This window comes from Panthera pardus, unplaced genomic scaffold (genome assembly GCF_024362965.1).
Source record: "Panthera pardus isolate Hobbes unplaced genomic scaffold, ASM2436296v1 HiC_scaffold_20, whole genome shotgun sequence".
In the NCBI taxonomy this organism is placed as follows: Eukaryota; Metazoa; Chordata; class Mammalia; order Carnivora; family Felidae; genus Panthera; species Panthera pardus.
This window is the reverse complement of record NW_026526766.1, coordinates 19,082,685-19,098,255: the sequence shown is the minus strand read 5'-3', so window position 1 is coordinate 19,098,255 and position 15,571 is coordinate 19,082,685. Positions and strand designations below refer to the sequence as shown.

The 15,571-nt window shown below is 39.5% G+C and overlaps 1 protein-coding gene across 2 annotated transcripts in view; it reads left to right on the top strand.

Moving 5' to 3' along the window:
• Window positions 1-15,571, top strand: part of GNA14 (G protein subunit alpha 14) — a 202,360-nt gene that overhangs the window by 60,220 nt on the left and 126,569 nt on the right. The window lies entirely within an intron of this gene.

The following is a 15,571-nucleotide window of genomic DNA, read 5'->3' as shown; positions in this document are numbered from 1 at the left end:
CTTATTTGAGGGGTGACAGACTTGGTGGGAGGGTGTCCCAACGCTGGAAGATGGTTGGACTTGGGTATTTTTTTTCAAAGCACCTTGACTTAAATCCACTAAAAGGCTCATGGCTACCAGACCCACCCATTAAATGTCTAAATATATGAAGGGTAAGGTGTGGTCAAGGTCTGACAACTGTACTCTGTTTTACTGTTAGGATAACCAAATTGGCAAAGCTGTGAACTGTGATTAATGGGAAATGGGATTTATCTGATTGTTTTGAAGTGCAGAGTGTTTAAGAAAGTATGGATTAATTGTTCATTCTGATGGAAGGAGGCAGTAAATGCAGGTGTCCAAACTCATACAGTCTGGTAATAAGTAAAATGAGTTTCTGAGTAATTTTAAGATGAGGGACTAGTCTCCCCATTAACTCTTTAAGCATCTTGTGGATCTACATATTAGCAAGTGCCTTGATATCTAGCGTAAAGCTCTTATTTTCCAATTGCTAGCAGAGGACTAGGAGCATAATTGTCCCAAAGATACTCATGCATTATTAGAGTTCTGTGCATACACATACATGCCTTATGGGAAATACTAGAATTTAGCAAGGAAGAGACATATGTTTGGGAGCTATTTGCTGATAATGTGGGGTTCAGATGTTTGGCATGTTTAGGTTACATCAGGCTCCTATTCTTGGTATCATTTACTCTGGAAAACATTTTCTATGTTTCTGAGAATGTTCATAAATTTGAGAACACTTAAAACATTCATTTAGCCTTTTTAGCCTTTTTATTACTTAATTGTTACTTGATAGAGTCATGGAATACATTGCATCTCCATAAAAGTTTGAGGGAGTGAGTGTAGGCTTTTAGACCATGGAGAATAGAAGAAATTACTGAATGGACAACTCACTTGTGATAATGAAGTAAAGAATGTGGAAGAGAATGTGGGAAACATTAACTGTTAGGTCATATCTAATTAATGGTCTTATAACATCACGTTATCTCATTTATCTTAAAAAACTACTCAAATTCATAAACTGGAAATATTCAGTGGTGATATGATTCGGTAATATAAGATGAAGATGTTACTCTGTGAAAATGGGCTATTTCTTTAAAAATGTCACTTCTCTCTTAAGCAGAAAAATGAAAACTATAAGCATCCATGCATTCAAATTGTAGATGGGAAGTAAAGCATCTCATTTTTAAAAATTCTGTTGGTTTACACTGTGGAAACAATATTCAGACACTGTTATCAACTAAAGAAATGTTGGGACTTTCCAAGAGCATCAGTCATACTTACTTTAATCTTTGCCCTATGTAATCTCTGGACAAACAGCAAAGAATCCTCTTGAAACCTAATTCTCTACTCCCCATCCACCCCTCACTATATCCCTCAATCTCTGTCCCTTTACAAGCCAAAATATAAACTGAAAATCCACAGAACAGTTCCTGGATTATCAGAAGTTTTATATATCTCCAGTTAAAAAGATACCACCGTGAAAGATTTTATCATCTTAGTAAATGCTCATCACCCCTGATGATAAAAATTCACTGACATTTCAGCACCACGGACAGCACCACTCAGTGCTGCATCCCCTCCCCCAATTGTAGTCATGTTACCTCTGGTCTGACAAGGGGGTGAGAGATAGCTGTGCTGCCGTAAAATGGCAGTTCTTATACTTGACTTCACATTAAAATCACCTAAAGAATTTTTAATATCCCAAAGTCCAGCCCTCACCACCCTGAACCAATTAAATTACAATATGTGGAGTGGATCCCGAGCATTAATTCTTAAAGCTTTCCAGCCTTACAACCAATAAATTGGTAATTGCTAGGTGATGATTGAAGTTTGCTTCTAAAATAGAGGTTCTCAAACTTAATTGCATCTTAGAATTATCCAGGTAACTTAAAAAAAAAAAAAATCATTGCTGGTACTCATCCCTGGACATTGTAGCTGAGTTGGCCTGAGTTAAGACACAAACATCAGTAGTTTTAAATAGTTCTCCAGGTGATTCTAGATAATAAGGGTTGATTAAACACTACTCTAATGCAAGATCTAGAATTAAAATTTTATTTCATGTGGAATGTTTAGGCAACTTTGGTATCTCATACGAGTCCTACATTCTAGAAGGAAGCAATGTCTAGTTTGCATGACATTGGACTTAAAGTTGGGAAATTCTGGCTCTAGCCAGATTTGCAATCAAAGAAGCTACTTTCTGATCATTGCCTAGGCCAAACCCAACCCTAAATGTTGGATAAGAGCATGAGGTATGAATTCATAACTTTCCAACTTGTTTACAAACATCATCTTCTGTCTTTAACACTAGAGATTTCAAACTATGTTTTAGAGAAGTTAAAAATGACCTTAGCAGCTTCCTTTACCTTCCCTCATAATAGAGTATATCTCTGGTTTATTCACTCTAAATAAGTTGAGAGTGTTCGGCAGACATCAAATGGTGTTTACCAAATACTCTACATGCTCCCTTGTGTTTTCAGTCTTATCTGCAGTAACACTGGAGCCTTGTAATTCTGAGCATGGAGTTTCTTCTTGTATGAGGCACATAGAACTCCCATACATGTCCAATTCCCCTTTATTGCTGTGACCACATGTCACAGATAAGGTTGCTTCAACATGGAGGAGGGCTGCCTGCCTGCATGAGATTGAGAATAGACTGAAAAGCTACTGAGATTATATGTCAGAGCTTGACTGGTGTGATGGCTGTTGTTAATTATATATAATGAGATATTCAAAGAATATTCCTGAGATTTTGAGCTAATGAGAATCCCTATGTTCCCATCTATTCAAATTAAGAGGAGAAACAGTATATACAATATATGGATTCCAGATTGTATAAGTTTTTCCCATTAATCATTATTAGCTGTACTAATGTGTATATTTAACCACATTTCCAGATTCATGGAAACTTGGGGGAAAAAATCCTTCAGTGCACTTGGAATTACCAAACAACTTCTTGAAATCATGAATAAGGCACTAAAAATCATGATTTCTCTTTACCTTAGTTTGCCTTTTTCTTTATACTTTGAATATTCTTAAGCTTGATCATTTCTGTTGCTGAGACTAGTTTTAAAGCCATGCCCTTCAATGAGAAAGAATGAAATATGGCCTTTTGTAGCAACGTGGATGGAACTGGAGAGTCTTATGCTAAGTGAAAGAAGTCATGCAGAGAAAGACAGATACCATATGTTTTCACTCTTAGGTGGATCCTGAAAAACTTAACAGAAGACCATGGGGGAGGGGAAGGGGAAAAAAAAAGTTAGAGAGGGAGGGAGCCAAACCATAAAAGACTCTTAAAAACTGAGAACAATCTGAGGGTTGATGGGGGGTAGGAAGGAGAGGAGGGTGGGTGATGGGTATTGAGGAGGGCACCTGTTGGGATGAGCACTGGGTGTTGTATGGAAAACAATTTGACAATAAATTTCATGTTAAAAAAATAATAAAGCCATGCCCTTATTTACAGTCAGTGGCAACTTGCTCCCCTGTGTTCCTTCCAGGTCTTCTCTTCTGCTGAACTGATTGTGTGCTACATTCCCTACTGGTTCCCTTCTTCCCTGAGGTTAAACTAGTAGCATGCCAACCTCCACATTTCCCCAACTTCTGGTCTAATAACTACAGAGAAGCAGACACAGGTTAAAACAAAGAAACAGAAGTGGCATTTAAATGGCACAAGAAGTCTGGTGATTAAATAATGATTAAATAGAAGATGGTACTCTGTGAAAGTGAGCTATTTAGCCCATTTTTGGCCACTGATAATTTTTGAACTATGATGGTTCTTAACCTGATGTCAGGCATCTTAGTCTCTTGGAGGTTTTGATGAAAGATCTTCCTCATTCTATTGCTCATCCTTTGACTTCCCCAATTTCTTGATCACTCCATCACAGAGCCTGCAGATGCCCTGAAAAGTGGAGCCAGCTTATTAATACTCACTTCTTTGAGCATAGGTCAATTATATCCCAATGGGAGCTGTAACCTAGGTCTTAACCATCAGTGCTCCCCTCTCTTGCAACTCCAGCATCCTTTGTACTTAGTCAACTTAGATTATCCTCTGGAAGTTTTCAAGATTTGAGAAAAGTAATTTTCAAGCAGGCTATTAAAGTAAACTATAATCTAATTTTAGCTGAAACAATATCACTAAGTATTTATTTAGCACTAACAGTGTCTTTGTGGTTTATACCTGCAATTCCTAATCACTTAGTTCTATAGAGTTGTGCTTGTCTATCTGCAATACTATTTCCATGAAGCCATCAGTGGAACATTTAGCAAATTATTGCCATAGCTTGCTAAATTATGACCCCAAAGCATTCAGAAGCATACTGTGTTCACTTTTGTAATTGGATTTGGCCTGACCTTGTTTTAAAATGTGTAGACTCCCCAAGAGACACACAGATAGCAGGTTTTTGCAAGATTTTCAAGTCATGGGATACCTTTTAGGCTAATTATTGCTTTAAGATACTTAATTTCTTTGATAGACTCAATTACCTTGGCTAATTCAAATTATTTGGATATTTATTTGTAGCTAGTTAATTTCCATTTCTAATTAGATTGTGATTTTGATATAAACATTTAAAAAATCTGTGAGTCATGGGTCACAGATCAATTTATTACGTATTGAAACAAAACTGCCTCTTCTAAGATACCTCTTGAGGTATTCTTAGAAATAGAGTCTAGTTACATACTTGGTAGACCTAAGAGTATATATTTGTTTTCATCTTATGAAAGAAAGAGGTGAAAAAGAAAAATAAAAAGGTAGGCGTGATCCAATATGGGAAGATGTAAGGTTTAGTCTGGATTTCTTTCCCATTCTAAATAGTTTCATAGACACATCTTAGAATCTTTTCTCCCTCCCAAGTTGGATCTTCCCCCTGATTTTTTTTTTTTTTGTGAAACATTTTTGTCACTTTGTCCCTTTTCCAATTCCTTATCACTTGCTGGCCCCAAATCACCCACTGCTAATGAAGACCAACTGTAGTTTTTCAAACGACTTTTTTTTCCTGCTTAACTTATTTTCACAGGTTTCCAGTTGACACTGCTCAGGGAGATAGTTTTCATGGGCTTTCCAGCTCACACTGCTCAGCGCTTCCCCTTAGTACTGTGGTCTCCCCACTATTCTCTTTTGATTGCTCCTCAGCATTGACCAACATTTTCATAGTATAAATAAGGAAGCAGGTTGAGATGGGAACACATTCTCCTATAATGCAGCACCCTAGCATTAAAATCGAAGACTTGTGACTTCTGTCCATGCCCTGAAGGGAAAAATCAATACCTATTTTCTTGGCTTGTCTATAAACACAAGTCTCAGCTTGTGGAATTTGAATTCCCAGGATAAAAGTTTTGTTTCAGGCTAAACAAAATGTGCATTCTGCATTCCGTTCTTAGATATTCTCCATATTCCCAGCTACCAGAACCTGGCATATTAGTGGAATATCAGAAAGACTGATGGAATTGAAAAGCAAAAGGGTTGAAAGACAACAATTGCTATCTTACTTGTATTAGGTCTCTGTCTTTCCCCCTTAAAAATTGACATATGCTTACCGCTTATGCAAATGACTATTGAGTATAAATATAAGTGGCAAAATGAGTATTTTTCTTTTGACTGTTAACGGCTCATGATATGTACATGGAATAGATTGGCCTTTGCCGTGTGCTATATTTTCTGGGTCTGATCTCTATGCTTCAGTGTCTGCCTAGTCTCTCAGTCTGTCCATCTAGGTTTGCTTTCACTTGTCCCCATTCTGAATTCTTAGTGGGACTTCTTCATTCTGTGGGCACTTTTGCACCCAGCCCTGTGTACCTCTGGAAAACCTGGGTGTTAGGTGCACTTTGTGAGAGTATGATGGCAGCCCAGTCTTACCTGCCACTTAGCCCCATTCATGGGGATCCCTTTCTAGCAATCCAAAAGCAATAGCACCAAACCTTCTTACATGTCCTCAGCCACCTGTGTCCCCACTCCAAAATAGCCCCATTGCCTAAATGAGTATCATTCTGTACCTCTGGTGGACCTCGGTAGCCCTTACCTTTAGAAGAGCCCATCTGAGATTGTCATCATCCCTAATTCTGCTTTGATCCTTCTTCCTTCCTTGATCTTTAGAATCACTCTTCTGACTTTTTCTAAATGGGTGTTGTTGCTAAAAAGAGATCATTTAACCTGCATCTCCATCGAGGTGACCAACAATCCATTTGTTCCCCTTGCTTTCTTCTGCTCTAGCCACTGTGCTAATACTGCTGTTTTTGAGGATTTGGGTAACCCTAAGCCCCATGGCAGAAGCACTGTATCATCTTTGTTTTTTTTTTTTTTTCTGCTTGTGTTCAGCATTTGGTACCATTGGCCCTCCCTCCTTGACACGGTCTTGACTTACTACGCAGCCTCATCTCCCAATTTTGTGGTGCTCTTCCTTTACAAGACCCTACATTAGCTCCTTTATCTTTTCACTGACCTCTCTTTTCCAAGCTCATCTCCTTGCCTTCATTGGGAGGACTTTTTCTAGTGTCACTTTTCTGCATATGATTCCATTTCCTATCCTTGTATGTGCAGGGCAGTGACCTGGGTATTGTATTTGATCCAGCATTTTAATGAATTTTTTGGGGGGGTGTGTTCTTAAGCTTCAATTTCAATAATATATTTTATTTCAGTCAGTATACAAAAAGTATTTTAATATGTACTCAATAAACATTGAGGGATTTTACTTTTTTGTACTAAGTCTTTGAAGTCCAGTGTATATTTACAGCACTTTCTGGTTTCAAGTGGCCACATTAAAAGTGCTCAATAGCCACATGTGGCTGGTGGCTACCATATGGGATAGAATAGTCTTAGGGTATTGATTTAAGATGCTCTACCCATATGTGCCCAACAAGGCCTACCTTCAGTCCCACTTAACCCAAGATACTGGCAATTCCCCTCTGTCAAAATGAATCTCTGCCTTGTCCAGAGTACTCTTTTTGACTGTGAACTCATAGAACTCATGAACTCCTAGAACTCCTATTACCCCTTGTTCGTCTTAGAAAAATGCCATGAATGGGGCACCTGTGTGGCTCAGTCGGTTAACCGTCTGACTTGGGCTCCTATGATGATCTCATGGTTCGTGGTTTAAGCCCCGTGTCAGGCTCTGCGCTGACAGCTCAAAGTCTGGAAACTGCTTCCATTTGTGTCTCCATCTCTCTCTCTGCCTCTCCCCTGCTTGTGCGCTCTCTCTCCTTCAAAAATAAATAAAAATGAAAAAATGAAAAAATGAAAAAAAATACCATGAAAATAGAGAAGAAAATTGGACTTTGGCAGAAAACCGACCCAAATGCAAATGCTAATCCTGCCACCTTGCAATGGTGGTGGCAATATGGTGATAACCTATTTTTTTTTAAATCTCCATTTCCTCATCTATAAAGAAAGGTAATAAATCTCTAAGACTCCCTGAGCATTAAATAAAGTGTGCCTGGTACTTAGTTAGGGCTCAGTAAATAACTTATCACTATAGTTCTGTTATTCTAGGATGCGCTAATTTAAGGTAGTCCATTAATTCAATAACAAGCCTCTACTAAAGAATATAAAGAGGAGATCCACTATATTAAATGTGCACATGGATTGTCAATCACACACTTATTTTAGAAACATCAAAATTTGAGATATTGCTAGTGGGAATTTAAAATGATGCAGACACTTTAGAAAACACTTTAACAGTTCCACGAAAGGTTAGACATGGAGCCACCATATAATCTAGCAAATCTCCTATGTATTCATCCAAGAGAACTGAAACCTATGTCCACACAAAACTTGTACAAGAATGTTCTTCTTAATAGCCAGAAAGTTGAAATAACCCAAATTTCTATCAACTGATGAATAGATGAACAAAATGTGGTTTATCCATACAATAGAATATTTGGCAATAAAAAGGAATGAAGTCTGAAGCATGCTATCCACGGATGAACCTCAAAACACAAGACGCTAAGTGAAAAACTCTACTTGTAAAAGACCACATATTACATGATCTCACACTGAGATGTGCAAAATAGACAAATCTCTACAGACTAAGTTGTTTAGTGATTGCCTGGGCTGGGGTGTTGGATATGGGGGATCACTGTTAATAGGTTCAAGGTTTTGGGGGGGGGGATGATGAATATGTTCTAAAATGAGATTATGGTGATTGTACAACTCATACTGTACTAAATATATTAAAAACCACTCAATTATACGTATTAAATGGGTAAACTTTACAGTGTGTAGATTAGATCTCAACAGGGCTGTTAAAAATTTGAGATTCCTGGGTGGCTCAGTCAGTTAGGCATCTGGCTCTTGATTTCTGCTCAGGTCATGATTGTAGGATTGTGGGATTGAGCCCTGTGTCAGGTTTGGTGCTGGGCATAGAACCTGTTTAAGATTCTTCTCTTACCTTTCCCTCTGCCCCTATCCTGCTTGAGCAGTCTGTCTGTCTGTCTCTCTCTCTCTCTCTCTCTCTCTCTCTCTCTCTCTCTCTCTCAAATAAAAATGGGGGAGGAAATTGGTTTCAAATTAAGGGCAAATATATTTATCTACTTCATAGAGAGATGAACAACTTCCCCCGAACAAGCAAACAACAAAGCAAAAGCTTATCACAATAAAATTCTTAAAGCAACTGCATGGCTCAGTTAGTTAAGCATCTGACTTCAGCTCAGGTCGTGATCTCATGGTTCGTGGGTTCAAGCCCTGCATCAGGCTCTGTGCTGATAGTGCATGGAGCCTGCTTGGGATTCTCTCTCTCCCTCTCTCTCTGCCCCTTCCCCTGCTCACACACACATTCTCTCAGTCACAATAAATAAATAAATAAACTTAAAAAAAAAAAAAAGAAAAATGCCAGTTCTCATGATGGCCACAAAACTTAAAAAAAAAAAAGAATTCTCAGTCCTAAAGTATATGGACACTTTGCTCTGTGCAAGACAAGTAAAGAAAAATAGAGATTTCTCCCCAGAAGGTGACTCTTCCTGTGGGTTAGGGACCCAGACATGGAGACTTTTCAAATCCACTGGGCCCAGCAGAGAAACTGAAGCGCAAAGGGAGCTTTGACCCTTAATTTCTCAGGGAATTGACTCCTCTTCTACACACTGAAGTGGTCTCCTGTTGAGTTGTCCCTGCCTCACTATTCTTGAAGCTCCTGGGGAGCACAGACTTTGTCATCTTGTTCACAGCAATTTCTCAGGACCTGACCTGTAGCAGGTCCTTAGGAAACCTGTTGGGTGGGGGCAATTCTGGCACCTCCAGCACTGGAGAGGAGTGACTGAAACACCAGCATGTTCCACCTTCTTGGATCTGGCAATGTGTACTTGACTTTGTGAGTTGTGCTATCTTAAAGGCCCAAGTACTTACAACTTCTATGCCATCATGCTACCAGGACTACAGTCCTCTTGGTCTCTCTTGTTAGTTGTGAGGCCAAGAGCAAGGAGAGGGCATGCCTGATAACTGTTTCAGAAGATGTGAATAGCAAGAGTAAGTTCAAGCCACCTTCTGCAGGGAAGAAACAGGTTTTTCCACCCCATTTATAAAAAAGAGGCAGAGAGCAACATGAGGCTGTATATTCCACTTAAAATTCATTTGGGGGGTTAGAGCCCTAATGTAGGCTAAGAGTGAGCTTCTGGTTTTGGGTCTGTGATCAAAGCTAAGCTAAATAGAAGACCCTATCTGCCTGGGCATTGGCAAACTTGTCTAATTTGGAGTTGCAATTGAAACTGTCAAGTAGCAGAGACCCCTGTTTATTTCAGAAGCTTCCAAATGGAATCTTGTAAGTGTTTTCTGAAGGGTAATTTTGCCTAAATTGCATCTTTGCTACATCCACCAGACTTGCCAAAGGGAGTTTGCTAGGGGCAGCCATGTTTGTGTTAGAGCCTATAGGGAGGGAAGAATAGGCACAGAACATGGGAGGGTCCCCCCTGCTCCCCGACAGATGGGTCCTCCCTCCCCGACAGATTCTTAGAGACTTGACCATTCCTACCCAGCCTCCCAGCTTTGTGGACCCCAGGAAAGCACAGCCAGCATCTCTTCCTCAGGATGACTATTGAGGCAAGCTCTGCCACCCCCCACCAGCCTATCTAGTGTGCACAGCCTTGCCGGGTCCTCATTCATGCTTCTGAATCAAAATTTTGGTCTAACTCGTATGCTTTTTTACCTCAGTAAGTATTTTACTCCATCTCCCATTCTTTAATCAAGTATTTCAGTTACACTATATGTGCCAGGTCATGCATTAAGAGCTGTGGGTAAAATGATGAACAAGAGGGGCCATTCCCTTTCCTGGGGGTTTGCAGTACAGCCTTTCTTTCTTTCTCATCTCCCTCTTTCTTCTCCTCCCCCTCCCAGTCCCCCTCTTCTTTCTTTTGTTATCTAGAATCTATTAAGCCCCAAATAGGAAAATCAGTAAATAACCAGTTGAGACCAAGACATGATGAAGGTCATCACAGCTCTTGGTGGCCATGGTTTGAAAACTTGGACTCTGGAAACTACCCACAAAACATAATTTTTAAAACGTTGGGGGGGGGGGGGGCAGAAATGGTTGACTCATCAGAACTAATTGTGATTGTTCCAAGGGCTCATCATCTTTTGCATGCTCTCCTGAGAGTGAGTGCATGATTCAACTTCACTCCAGGAAGAAAGTTAAAATGAGCTCTTTATTAGGAGTTCATAGCAGAGGAACCTCAGAAGAGTTACAGTGCTAAAAAAACTTTATGGCTGTAGAATACCTTACATTTGACTTGTCATGGAAAAAACTGGGAACATGAACCATGTTGGCTATGATTTGCATTTTTGTAAATATGGAAATTGAAAATTGGCGAAGGTAAATAATTTTGCTTCCTAAAAAAGACTAGGTAAAATGCAAATAGGGGAGTAATGCATTTCCTATAAATTTGACCTTTGAATTTGCATAACGGATTTAAATCTGTAATGTATTTCTACTTGCTGATGTGTCAAGATCATCTCTAGCTAATAAACACATAGTGTTTGAGAACAAACACCTGGCCCTGGCACATGACTTGTATGATCAGTTACTACACATGAAGGTCATTCCAAGGGCAGCATTTGCTGGGAAAACAGTGCTTTAGGGTCTGTGTGTAAGAGAAATACAAGTAATTTTTTGAAAATTGGCACAGTATTTAAGACACTCCGCTTACTCTCCCAAGATGCTAATTTTGGCCACAGTTGAAAAGCAGGGAGAGATATTAGTTAGGTTAGTTAAATATTAACATTGCAAAGACCCCAAATGAATTATGTTCTGAAACCAAAGAAGACAATTTTTCAAATATTGAAACTCTGGGATTTAGAGTTGCATGATCATTCCTGTTGATACTAGAAACTCAGAAGCCTTTTGAACTTTTCCAGGCTGGATTTATTTGTTCTTTAATGACTGATTAGAATATCCTTCTGCTCTGCTGGGAGAAGAAGCTGGCATATTCATCCTGGAGGACAGTTTTTGGTGTTTGTAAACATCTCAAAAGGACAGACTATTCCATGACTTACGATTTGCCTGTGAGGGGCACCTGGGTGGCTCAGTGGGTTAGTGTTGGACTTCGGCAGGGGTCATGATCTCACAGTTCATGGGTTTGAGCCCCGCGTAGGTCTCTGTGCTGACAGCTCAGAGCCTGGAGCCTGCTTCAGATTCTGTGTCTCCCTTTCCCTCTGCCCTTACCCTGCTTGTACTCACTTGTTCTCGCTCACTCTTGCTCTCTCTCTCTCTCTCTCAAAAATAAACATTAAAAAAATGATTTGTCTTTGAGAAGCACTGTCATAGGTGGACAAGGATTCATACATAACTGAGTTTCTCATCCTCAGCACTGTGGATACTTGGGGCCAGATAATTCTTGCTGTGTGCGCTATTCTGTGTATTGTGAAATGTTTAGCAGAATCCCTTGCCTATACTCACTAGATGCTAGTAGCATCCATAGTTGTGACAACCCCAAATGTGTCCAGGCATTGCCAATTGCCCCTGGGGCAAAATCACCATCCCCCCCTCCCCCCCACCATTTAGAACCACTGATAGATAAGAATGTCCACCAGAGTACTTTTTTGTAATGTTACCTGAATGCAAATATCCTAAGTGCCCATCATTTGGAACAGAGCCATTTGATAGAACGATAGTGTGAGCCACAAAAGTATTTTCCTGTTTTTTTCATACTTTCTTTTTTATAAAAGCTTATTTATTTTGAGAGAGAGAGAGAGAGCAAGAGAAAAAGAGCAAACAAACATGAGTGGGAGAGAGGGAGAGAGAGAATCCCAAGCAGATTCCGTGCTGTTAGCCCAAAGCCCTGTGTGGGGCTTAAACTTATGAACCATGAGATCATGACCTGAACTGAAATCGAGTGGGATACTTAACCGACTGAGCCACCCAGGTTCCCCATGAAATATTTTAACTTCAAAAATGAGGAATATATTGACATATAACTTGTGCAATATGTGTTTTAAGAAGTGAGCTCACTAGGTCTAATCATCCCCACAGTTTCTTGTTGCCAGTGGTTCTGGTTTCTTCCTGGGTTGTGCCTTAAAATCACTAGGGGAGCTCTCTAAAAATATCCTGCTGCCACCCATTTTGAACCAATTAAATAAAAATCCCTGAAGGTCAGACTTCTAAAACTTATAAAATGATTTTAAAGTGTGGCCAGGACTGAGAACCACAAATATGGCAGAAGGGGTAAACTTTGTGTCCTTAAAGCATCATCTGTGAACATAGATTTTTTTCAAGAGAAAAAAAAATTTCATAAGGATCAGATAGAAAGTACTTTTGAGGCACATTGTCTGGTCATGGTTTTCTTTTGTTGAATAAGGGCAGATCCATATTTTAAAGATAAATTAGGGGTGCCTGGGTGGCTCAGTTGATTGTGTCTAACTCTTGATTTTGGCTCAGATCATGATCTGATGGTTTGTGGGTTTGAGCCCCGTATGGGCTCTGTGCTGATGACACTCAGAGCCTGCTTGGGATTCTCTTTCTTGGCCCCACTCCCACTTATGCGTGCTCCCTCTAAATAAATAAATAAATAAATAAATAAATAAATAAATAAATAAATAAAATATTTTTAAGAAAGATAAAGTAGATCAAATGAACAAATGCATGGGTTTGATATCATTTTGTGTAAATAACAGTGCCTTGACAAGACTCTTAATTCACAACCATCCAATTTCATATAAGTTTGGCCAAAGAGTGTGTGTTAAAGTAATGCTGGTATTTTGTTAAAACAATTCTAGATAAACTTTAACAAATGAACATACTGGAGAGCAAGACCCCAAAGTTGCACTCCATAGGAAATTGTCAATTAGGTATTTCCCAAAAGAAAGGATTATAAACTTAAATTGTTCACTGACATTCATGAGCTTATTGTCCCCATTTGAAAACATGACATTCACCATCGTAGTGTTTAGAAAGCACCAGTGAAAGCCTCTCAGGGCACAACACAAGAAGGTGCCCTGCAGTTTGGTGTGGCTGCAGCCCATATGGACTGGCTCAGGGCAGACCTGTGGTCTGACTGCTGACACTACCCAACTACAAGACCACAGCAGCCCCAGACTGGCCCATTAAAAGCACAGAACCCAGGCTGGTGGGCCTGCAACAGGCAAAGTGGGCTATTGCAGCCTACTAGACTAAAGGCAAATGGTACTCAGCCACAAAAGTAGGGGGCACACAACCCACATGGACACCCCTGAAGTGCCTGCTTCTTCTGGTGAACAGGGGGCATTATACTACAGGACACAACAGGACTTCTTTTTCATAAGGCCACTACTATTTAGGAAACATGGCAGACTTTCCTAATAGAAATAAACAAAGAGTTAGACAAAACGAGGAGACAGAGGAATATGCCCTAAATGAAAGAATAAGACAAAATCTTGAAAAAGAGCTAAATGAAGTGGAGATGAGCAATATGCCTGATATAGAATTCAAAGTAATGGTCATAAAGTCACTTCCTGGACTTGAGAAAAGAGAGGAGGACCTCCAACAAAGAAATAGCAAATATAAAAAAGAACCAACCAGAGATGAAGAACTCAATAATTAAAAATAAAAATACACTATGGGCCCCTCGGTGACTGAGTCAGTTAAGCGTCTGACTTCGGCTCAGGTCATGATCTCAGGGTTTGTGAGTTCAAGCCCTGCATTGGGCTCTGTGCTGACAGCTCAGAGCCTGGAGCCTGAGCCTGCTTTGGATTCTGTGTCTCCCTCTCTCTGTCCCTCCCCCACTTGGACACTCTCTATCTCTCTCAAAAATAAATGTTAAAAAATTTTTTCTAATTAAAAATACACTAGAGGGAATTAATAGTAGACTAGATGAGGTGGAAGAATGGATTGACGATCTGGAAAACAGGGTAATAGAAAGCAACCAAGTTGAAAAACAAGAAGAATAAAAAATAAGAACAGGTTAAGGGAACTCAGAAACATCAAGTGTAATACATGCATATTATAAGGATCCCAGAGAAGGGGTGGGGGGGGGGTGGGTGAGGCAGAAAACTTCACTAATCTGGGGAAGGAAATGGACATCAAGATCTAGGAAGTGCAGAGAGCCCCCAGTAAAATTAACCCAAGGAGGTGCACACCAAGATACATAATAAAATGGCAAAAAGTATTGATAAAGAATTTTAAAAGCAAGAGAAAACAGATACAAAGGAAATTCTGTAAGGCTATCAGCTGATAGTTCTGCAGAAACTTTGCAGGCCAGAAGAGAGTGGCATGATACTTGACAAGTATTGAAAGGAAAAAACCTGTAACCAAGAATACTCTACCTATGAAGGTTGCCTTTCAAAATAGAAGAAGAGCTAGTTTCCCAAACAAAAGGTAAAGGAGTTTTTCACTGATAAGTCTTAAAAGAAAGGTCAGAGGGAATTCTTTGATAAGAAAAGGACATAATCAGGAGTAAGAAAATTAGGAAAGGAAAAAATTAGACCAGTAAATGCAAACATAGAATACAAGTAGATTAATCACTTAAAAATCAGTATGGAGGTTATAGCACAAAAACAGTAAAATTGTATTTAGAGAAATCAGTTAAAGGATTCACAAAATAAAAGGATGTGAAGTATGACAACATATACTTAAAATATAGACGGGGAAGAGTAAAAATTCAGTGCTTTTAGAATGTTCAGCTTAAGTGACTATCAATTTAACATAGACTGCTATATGCAGATGTTATAAATGAACCTAATGGTAACAAAACTGAAAGGTATCCAAACATAATACTCAGGATAGCTATCAAACAACAAAGGTAGAGAACAAGAGAGGAGAAAAAAACCAGAACTACAAAAACAATTGTAAAACAAGTAACAAAATGGCAATAAGTACATACCTATCGATAATTACGTTGGATATAAATGGAGTAAATGCTCCAATCAAAAACTACAAGGTGACGGGGCGCCTGGGTGGCTCAGTCGGTTAAGCGGCCGACTTCGGCTTCGGGTCATGATCTCGCGGTCCGTGAGTTCGAGCCCCGCGTCGGGCTCTGTGCTGACAGCTCAGAGCCTGGAGCCCGTTTCAGATTCTGTGTCTCCCTCTCTCTGACCCTCCTCCATTCATGCTCTGTCTCTCTCTGTCTCAAAAATAAATAAACATTAAAATAATAATAATAAAAACTACAAGGTGACTTGGGC